Consider the following 10,226-nt stretch of genomic DNA (forward strand, 5'->3'; position numbering starts at 1 on the left):
ATTACAAAAATGTATTACATGTTGACAAAAAAAGTAAATGCCCTATGGGCTTACAACTTTCCAAGTTAACACTTGGTTACAAAAAGAGAGTACTAACTCTATACAAAGAAGGCCCTAGGCTTGATATACATGTAATACAACAAAAGTAATCACAGAAAGACGTTCCAGCCACTAAGCCTCCCAAGCTACGTCCTTGGAGGTGCCATGCTACCTGTACCTGAAAATGATATCCCATATAGGGTGAGCCAACGCCCAATAGAGATATGCTAAACATAATATGAGCAGTAACTAAGAGATTAGCAATTGATAAATGTTTGACTCACATAAATCAATTCATAAACCATTTCCATTACATGACGTATGTGTTCATGTTTCATTTCATTTTCCATTTCTTATCCAATTCTCAATTCACAACTACGGCTCAGAACCTGGCCAAACCATTTAAATGAGATAGTAACTCATATTAAATATTTCCCACTTTACAATAGATAAGATACTAGCTGTATCAACATCTCAATAGATAAGCATATGAGCTATATCAACACTTCCATAGATAAGCATATTAGCTATATCAACACCTCAATAGACACACATTTTAGTGCTGTATCAACAGAGTCCATCCCCTATCTCCTCCCAGACAATATCCGGTTTAGAGGTCCATCCCCTATCTTCCCCTAAACCGTGGAGTACATCCTCTATCTCCTCCCACACAACGCAATGTATATAAACACACATCATGTACATAATCAGTCAATGCATAAAGTTAATGTATCCTTTCATCCGTCATACTCTATGACACATCCAATTGATTAGTTTTAGTTTGCCTAATCATCATGCATTGTCTACAACAATCAAGACTACCCTCCACCGGTAGCCCAAAGCAATTATTCCTAAACAGATAATAAATGCGTCAACAGATAATTCATCAACATTTTCAAAAGTGAGCGATTAATAAATCCAACTTCACTAGTCCATCTCATAATGAGCCAATTTCATTATATTCGACTCAATTTCACAAATCCACAACTTTCCCAAATTAATTTTACCAATTAATTTATGCACAATTTGACGCTTTCTCCCCTATCTTTCAATATTAACCCAATGGTTCAAATATCAACAACTAACAACAATAACATCATTTTGATACCCAAAATACGTATTCAAGAATCAAAATAACAAAACCTCCTTTTATAACTTTTGAAACCCTAAGTCCCAAAATCAACCATTTAAACAAAATGCTCAAAATCTAGGTCAAAACCCATAAGGATGAGTATGAATCCCTACCTCAAATTCGGAGCCCAAGGGAAGAAGATGAAGAAATTGAAGATGCTCCATATCCCAAAATTTTCGGATCAAAAGATAACCCTCGACGATCAACACAACTTTTACAAAGGCCCAAGGTGAGGAAATATAGCGATCCCGGGTTTACCCTTGTTGTACAGTGATCCGGACATGTGTCCGTGGATGTTGGTAGTTGTTTATTATCTTGTTTACATCCTTTTTACTTTGTTTATTGAGTTATAGGATGTGTTGGGCAGGTTTGTTACAGGTTGGTTGTGTTTGGGAGCCTAGTATTGCTGCCCAGATTTTTGGACCTTCGCTCGAGCGAGGCGTTGGTCGCTCGAGCGAGAGTTGAGTTCGTGTCTGGTGGATCGAGCCAGAGTGGCTTCGCTCGAGCAAGCGATTGCGTCTGGTTCTGGACCTGAGAGTTGCCTTTCTTGGCTCGAGCGAGCTTTCTGTCGCTCGAGCGGTCTGGTTTGTTCTTCGCTCAAGCGAGAAGTCTGTCGCTCGAGCGTGCTGGTGGCAGACCTGAGGGTTTGAGTTGTTGGCTCGAGCGAGCATTCTTTCGCTCGAGCGCACTTCTGAGTTTTTGGCTCAAGCGAGAACTTCTTGGCTCGAGCGAGAGTTTTCTGTGTCTGGTCGCTCGAGCGACAAAGTCTTCGCTCGAGCGAGCGTGTTTTATATCAGCGGACAGTAGCGTTTTTGAACATAAGTTTTTCACTTTCTTTTTCTTTCAAACCCTAGATCCGAGACTCTCTCTCTCTAAACTTTCACTCTCTCTAAGAATTGATCTCCCTAGTGTGTGAATCTAGCCTAGAGCCTTTGTTAAAAAGATAGAGGGCGTTGAGAGCTTCGATTTAATCTGAAAAAGTTTGGATTTGAAGCACGTTGATCTTCGAGTCTTCATCTCCTTTTTGGCTCAAACTTCGAGGTAGGGATATCCTACTCCTCTCTGTGGGTTTTGTCTTTAACTTTTAGTATTTTGAGATGTTGGGGTTGGTTTGGTAATTTGGTGAAAGCTTGGGGCTTTTGTGTAATTTTACAAAAGTTGGGGTTTTATTTATAATAAACCTAGATGCATGTTTGGCATAGAGAAATGGAATAAATGTCGAATCATTGATGAAAATGGAACCTTAAGGTTGTTTTGTGAATTATGGTAATTTGCCCTAATTGGTTCAATTAATTAATGCCTATAATTAATTGAAGAAAGCGAGGAATAGAATTGAGAATGTTGAAATTGGGAATGTATGGGATTAAAGAGTGTAGACGAATCTTTTATTGCTCATCTAGTTGTAATGTTGATATGTTATCCATTTGTGCATTTATTTCCTGTTTAGAAATAATTGCTTTGGGCTACCGGTGGAGGGTAGTGTTGATTGTTGTAGACAATGCATGATGATTAGGCAAACTAAAACTAATCAATCAGATGTGTCATAGAGTATGACGGTTGATAGAATACATTAACTTTATGTATTGAGTGATTGTGTATATGACCAATGTGTTTATATGCATTATGTGTAGACGATTGATAGAATACATTAATTTTTACGTATTGATCGATGTGTGTATGATTCTGTGTTTATATGCATTGCTTGTTTAGAGGAGGAGATAGGGGAAGTACTCCGCGGTTTAGGGGAAGATGGGGGATGTACCTCTAAACCGGATAGGTTTGGGAGGAGATGGGGGATGAACTCCGTAGACACAGCTCATAAGCTTGTCTAGAGAAATGAAGATACAGCTCATATGCTTATCTTTGAGAAGTGTAGATATAGCTCATATGCTTGTCTAGTGAAGTGTAGATATAGCTCATATGCTTGTCTAGTGAAGTGTAGATATAGCTCCTATGCATGTCTGTTGGGAATGTGGGTACAGCTTATATGCTTATCTGTGAATGTGGGATATAGTTTTTATACATATCTGTCGAGATGATGATAAAGCTAACATGCTTATCTGTTGAAAAAGGAAAAATGATAGGTAGCTTGGACTCATAAGTTGTATGACATAAATATGTGATTTATGTGAATGTATCGGTGTTGGCCATCTATCAATTGCTAATCTTTTAGTCATTGTCCATGGTTGGTTTAGTGTATTTCTACTGGGCTGTGGCTCACCCTATATGGGAATATCATTTTCAGGTACAGGTAGCATGCCACCTCCAAGGACATAGCTTGGGAGGCTAGAGGCGGACATACTTTTGTCGTTTTATATTTGATGTATTACATGTAAATTCAAGCCAAGGGCTTAATGTGTAAACGAGTTAGTACTCTTTTGCTGTAACCAAGTTTTAACTTGGAAAGCTGTAAGCCTGTAGGGCATTTTGTTTTTGTTGTTAACATGTAATACTTCTGTAATGAAACTCTGATGAATAGAAGAATGTGGTTATTTCATATGTTAATGAATGTCTTACTTGATGGGTTTAATGTTATTTTTTTGAGGGCGTTACATATTATGTGAACATGACCCCCAGATTTATGTATACAGAAAACATGTTTGCAATGGGACTTGTTTACTGTGTGCATGTTAACATCAATTACCGTTCACACACCACAACTTCTGATTATCACGTTCTTCAACCCATTGCATGTATGAACCGCACAAAACATCATACAGTGTTAGCCGGTGTGGTTTGCAAACCCCGTCTGTTGGAACACCTAATTTCGAAATGGGTGTAATTGAATGGGTTGGTTCAAAATGTATACGGGAAAACGGGTCACTATGCCCCACTACGTGACTTCACACTTCAAAATGGGCCAAATCACACTCATACATCATGTTCACACACACACACATCTACTTCGCCCATACTTTGAAACATTAAAACAGTATTAGTACGCTTTTTTCGATAACGCGAAACACAGGCACCCTTACTCCCATAATTACATTAACAATTTTTTTATAATAGTTTGACCAATGGCAAATTAGTAAACAACTAGTCAAAAGGATTACATTGTTAACAAGAAAAGATTTGGGACCATATGGATCACAAGACCGAAATATGGGATTTATTGGTCAATTCCCCTAGATATTAATTAATATTAATTATATTAACTTTTATTAATGAAATAATTTTTTTTTAAATTAAAACTGAAAAAAATGACAAAATAATCATTTTTATATCATATAAGGGCAGAAAGGACAATTATACAATAAAAAGCTATTTTACAGCTTATTAACCAAAGATTACTCTACTGCTTAAATCCATAATCCCACAGTTACACCAAACAGATTAACAGCTTATGTTCACAACTATAAGCCATAATCTGTTAAGTTATAATTTATAATCACTTTTTCACAGCTCCACCAAACCGACCCATGCTCTTTTTTATAAAAAGCACTTATACAAAATATGTGATAATGATATTTTCATATTAATTATTAGTGATAAAAATAGATTTAAAAAAAAAACTTCTAATTAATAAATATAAATGTATGCATGGTTTAAATTTTGGAGGAAAATTCCCTCTGGTCACTGTTTTGGACTGGACGGGTTATTTCAGCTTATGGGGGCCCACTACGTGTTTTGTTTTAATAATCTAAACCGTTCATTTTGATGAGCAATTTCGTATATTTCATTCACACAAAAAATTAAGTCGATTCGAAAACTGTAACTAGTTTAATTTATCTCATTTTTAACAAAAAAAAAAAAAAAACACACAGCTTTTTTGATGACAAATAAGATAAATTAAACTAGTTACAGTTGTTAGATCAACTTAATTTTTTTTATGGCTGAAATACATGAAATACTCTACAAAATGAACATTTTAAATTATCAAAATGAGACTCATAGTGATCTTCATTAGCCAAAACAATCCTGTCCAGTCCAAAACAGTGACTGAAATCCTCCAAATTTTTTGCATACATTTGTATCACGTACGGAAATCACTATAGTGAAACAAAATGTTTGCTTCTACCTATGCATAAAAAATAAATGTTTTAAGTCAGTGATATCACGTTTTCCTTCAAATGTAATAGATAATAATATGGAACAACCTACCATCAGCAATGAAGAAAGAGAAGCTTTGGCCGATGAAGCAGCTTGTATCTTTAGGGTGCATGAAGGATTGCGTCATGCAAATGAAAAGGCATACACACCTAAGCTAGTTTCAATAGGGCCTTATCACCATGGTCAACCCAAACTACTTGCTATGCAAAAACAAAAAGAACGTTATTTGGAATCACTCCTTCAACGTAACAACAATCAGAGTAAGGATGATTATTTAGATTCCATGGACAAGTTAGAAGAAAGAGCTCGCAAGTATTATGCAGACTCATTTGACCACCTCGACAGTCATCAATTTGTGAAAATGATGCTATATGATGCTTGCTTTGTTATTGAGTTTCTTCTTGGTATGTTTGGGATTGGAAGCATAAAACATTTCTACTTTATTATCTTTTTCATTATGTGACAAATGCTAAAATACATAAGGCCTGTTTGGTAGAGGTTATAAGCTACATATTTCAGCTTTTAGCTTAATTTAAGCTAAAATGTTGTGTTTGGTGCAGTATAAGTTAACCAGCTTATAGTTTAAATTAAGCTATTTCTTAGCTTATCTCAAAAGCTGGTCAGGGGGTGCTTAAATTTTTGACTTAAGCGCGCAGTTGGTGTGGGGGGGCTAAAATTACTTAAATGCCCTCGTCAATACCCAAGTTTTAATATTAATATTAATTAAAAAAGAAAATATTGTATATTTCTGAAGAAAAAAAATCAATATCAATTAAAAAATAAATATTAATTGGTATTAATTATTAATAAATTCATATTGTATATTTTTATATTAATTAAAAATTAAAAAATTGTATATTTATGAAAAAAAAGAAAAAAAATCAATATTAATTAAAAAATAAATATTAATTGGTATTAATTATTAATAAATTCATATTTTGCATTTTTATATTAATGAAAAAATAAAAAATTGTATATTTCTGAAGAAAAAGAAAAAAAATCAATATTAATTAAAAAATCAATATTAATTGGTATTAATTATTAATAAATTAATATTGTATACTTTTGTAATGAATTAATTATTAATTGATACTAATTAATAACAATTGTTGATTATTAATATTAATTGATACTAATAAAAATTAATTATTAATAGTAACTGATACTAATTAATAATTTTAGTATTAATAGATACTAATTAAGCAATTAATGGACACTAATTAATTTATAATGGAAAAAAATTGTAACAATAATGCTTCCATTACATTTTTATCAAATGTGTCAATTTTTATATTAATTGATATTAATTAATACTAATTATATTAACTTTTATTCATGATATAATTTTTTTAAAATTGAAACTGAAAAAAATGACAAAATAATCATTTTTATGTCATATAAGGGCAGATAGGACAATTATACAGTAAAAAACTATTTTATAGCTTATTAACCAAACACTACTCTACTGCTTAAATCCATAATGCCACAGCTGCACCAAACAAATTAACAGCTTATGTTCACAACTATAAGCCATAATCTGTTAAGCTATAATTTATAATCACTTTTCCATAGCTCTACCAAACGGAGCCATACCCTTTTTATAAAAAGCACTTATACAAAATATGTGATAATGATATTTTTATATTAATTATTAGTGATAAAAATAGATTTTTTTTAAAATAAAAAAATACTTCTAATTGATAAATATAAATGTATGCATGGTTTAAATTTTGGAGGAAAATTCCCTCTGGTCACTGTTTTGGACTGGACGGGTTGTTTCAGCTTATGGGGGTCCACTACATGTTTCGTTTTAATAATCTAAATCGTTCATTTTGATGAGTAATTTCATATATTTCATTCACACAAAAAATTAAGTCGATTCGAAAACTGCAACTAATTTAATTTATCTCATTTTTAACAAAAAAAAAAAAAAAAACACATACAGCTTTTTTGATGACAAATAAGATAAATTAAACTAGTTACAGTTGTTAGATCAACTTAATTTTTTTTATGGCTGAAATACATGAAATACTCTACAAAATGAACATTTTAAATTATCAAAATGAGACTCATAGTGATCTTCATTAGCCAAAACAATCCTGTCCAGTCCAAAATAGTGACTGAAATCCTCCAAATTTTTTTGCATACGTTTGTATCACGTACGGAAATCACTATAGTGAAACAAAATGTTTGCTTCTACCTATGCATAAAAAATAAATGTTTTAAGTCAGTGATATCACGTTTTCCTTCAAATGTAATAGATAATAATATGGAACAACATACCATCAGCAATGAAGAAAGAGAAGCTTTGGCCGATTAAGCAGCTTGTATCTTTAGGGTGCATGAAGGATTGCGTCATGCAAATGAAAAGGCATACACACCTAAGCTAGTTTCAATAGGGCCTTATCACCATGGTCAACCCAAACTACTTGCTATGCAAAAACAAAAAGAACGTTATTTGGAATCGCTCCTTCAACGTAACAACAATCAGAGTAAGGATGATTATTTAGATTCCATGGACAAGTTAGAAGAAAGAGCTCGCAAGTATTATGCAGACTCATTTGACCACCTCGACAGTCATCAATTTGTGAAAAATGATGCTATATGATGCTTGCTTTGTTATTGAGTTTCTTCTTGGTATGTTTGGGATTGGAAGCATAAAACATTTCTACTTTATTATCTTTTTCATTATGTGACAAATGCTAAAATACATAAGGCCTATTTGGTAGAGGTTATAAGCTGCTTATTTCAGCTTTTAGCTTAATTTAAGCTAAAATGTTGTGTTTGGTGCAGTATAAGTTAACCAGCTTATAGTTTAAATTAAGCTATTTTTTAGCTTATCTCAAAAGCTGGTCAGGGGGTGCTTAAATTTTTGACTTAAGCGTGCAGTTGGTGTGGGGGGGCTAAAATTACTTAAATGCCCTCGTCAATACCCAAGTTTTAATATTAATATTAATTAAAAAAGAAAAAATTGTGTATTTCTGAAGAAAAAAAATCAATTTCAATTAAAAAATAAATATTAATTGGTATTAATTATTAATAAATTCATATTGTATAATTTTATATTAATTAAAAAATAAAAAATTGTATATTTCTGAAGAAAAAGAAAAAAAATCAATATTAATTAAAAAATAAATATTAATTGGTATTAATTATTAATAAATTCATATTTAGCATTTTTATATTAATTAAAAAATAAAAAATTGTATATTTCTGAAGAAAAAGAAAAAAAATCAATATTAATTAAAAAATCAATATTAATTGGTATTAATTATTAATAAATTAATATTGTATACTTTTGTAATGAATTAATTATTAATTGATACTAATTAATAACAATTGTTGATTATTAATATTAATTGATACTAATAAAAATTAATTATTAATAGTAACTGATACTAATTAATAATTTTAGTATTAATAGATACTAATTAAGCAATTAATGGACACTAATTAATTTATAATGGAAAAAAATTGTAACAATAATACTTCCATTACATTTTTATCAAATGTGTCAATTTTTATATTAATTGATATTAATTAATACTAATTATATTAACTTTTATTCATGATATAATTTTTTTAAAATTGAAAGTGAAAAAAATGACAAAATAATCATTTTTATGTCATATAAGGGCAGAAAGGACAATTATACAGTAAAAAACTATTTTATAGCATATTAATCAAACACTACTCTACTGCTTAAATCCATAATCCCACAGCTGCACCAAACAGATTAACAGCTTATGTTCACAACTATAAGCCATAATCTGTTAAGCTATAATTTATAATCACTTTTCCATAGCTCTACCAAACGGAGCCGTACTCTTTTTATAAAAAGCACTTATACAAAATATGTGATAATGATATTTTCATATTAATTATTAGTGATAAAAATAGATTTTTTAAAAAAAAAAAATACTTCTAATTGATAAATATAAATGTATGCATGGTTTAAATTTTGGAGGAAAATTCCCTCTGGTCACTGTTTTGGACAGGACGGGTTGTTTCAGCTTATGGGGGTCCACTACGTGTTTCGTTTTAATAATCTAAATCGTTCATTTTGATGAGTAATTTCATATATTTTATAGCGATCCCGGGTTTTACCCTTGTTGTACAGTGATCCGGACATGTGTCCGTGGATGTTGGTAGTTGGTTATTATCGTGTTTACATTCCTTTTGCTTCTTATTTGAATTATAGGATGTGTTAGGCAGGTTTGTTACAGGTTGGTTGTGTTCGGGAGCCTAGTGTTGCTGCCCAGAATTTTGGACCTTCGCTCGAGCGAGGAGTTGGTCGCTCGAGCGAGAGTGGGTTCGTGTCTGGTGGGTCGAGCCAGAGTGGCTCGCTCGAGCGAGCGGTTGCACCTGGTTCTGGACCTGAGAGCTGTCTTTCTTGGCTCGAGCGAGCTTCCTTCGCTCGAGCGGTCTGGGTTTTTCTTCGCTCGATCGAGAACTTCTTGGCTCGAGCGAGAGTTCTCTGTGTCTGGTCGCTCGAGCGACAAAGTCTTCGCTCGAGCGAGCGTGTTTTATATCAGCGGACAGCAGCGTCTAAAACATCACTTTTTCACTTTCTTTTTGATCCAAAACCTAAATCCGAGACCCTCTCTCTCTACACTTGCACTCTCTCTAAGATTTGATCTCCCTAGAGTGTGAATCTAGCCTAGGGCCTTTGTTAAAAAGATAGAGGGCATTGAGAGCTTTGTTTTAATCTGAAAAAGTTTGGATTTGGAGCACGTTGGTCTTCGAATCTTCATCTCCTTTTTGGCTAAGACTTCGAGGTAGGGATATCCTACTCCTCTCTATGGATTTTTGTCTTTAAATTTTGGTATTTTGAGATGTTGGGCTTGGTTTGGTAATTTTGTGAAAGTTTGGGGCTTTTGCATAATTTTACAAGAGTTGGGGTTTTATTCATAATAAACCTAGAAGCATGTTTGGCATAGAAAAATGGAATGATTGTTGAATCATTGATGAAAATGGGACCTAAGGGTTGAAATGTTAATTA

The sequence above is a fragment of the Camellia sinensis genome, chromosome 5 (assembly GCF_055761805.1).
Source record: "Camellia sinensis isolate YWXY chromosome 5, ASM5576180v1, whole genome shotgun sequence".
NCBI lineage: Eukaryota > Viridiplantae > Streptophyta > Magnoliopsida > Ericales > Theaceae > Camellia > Camellia sinensis.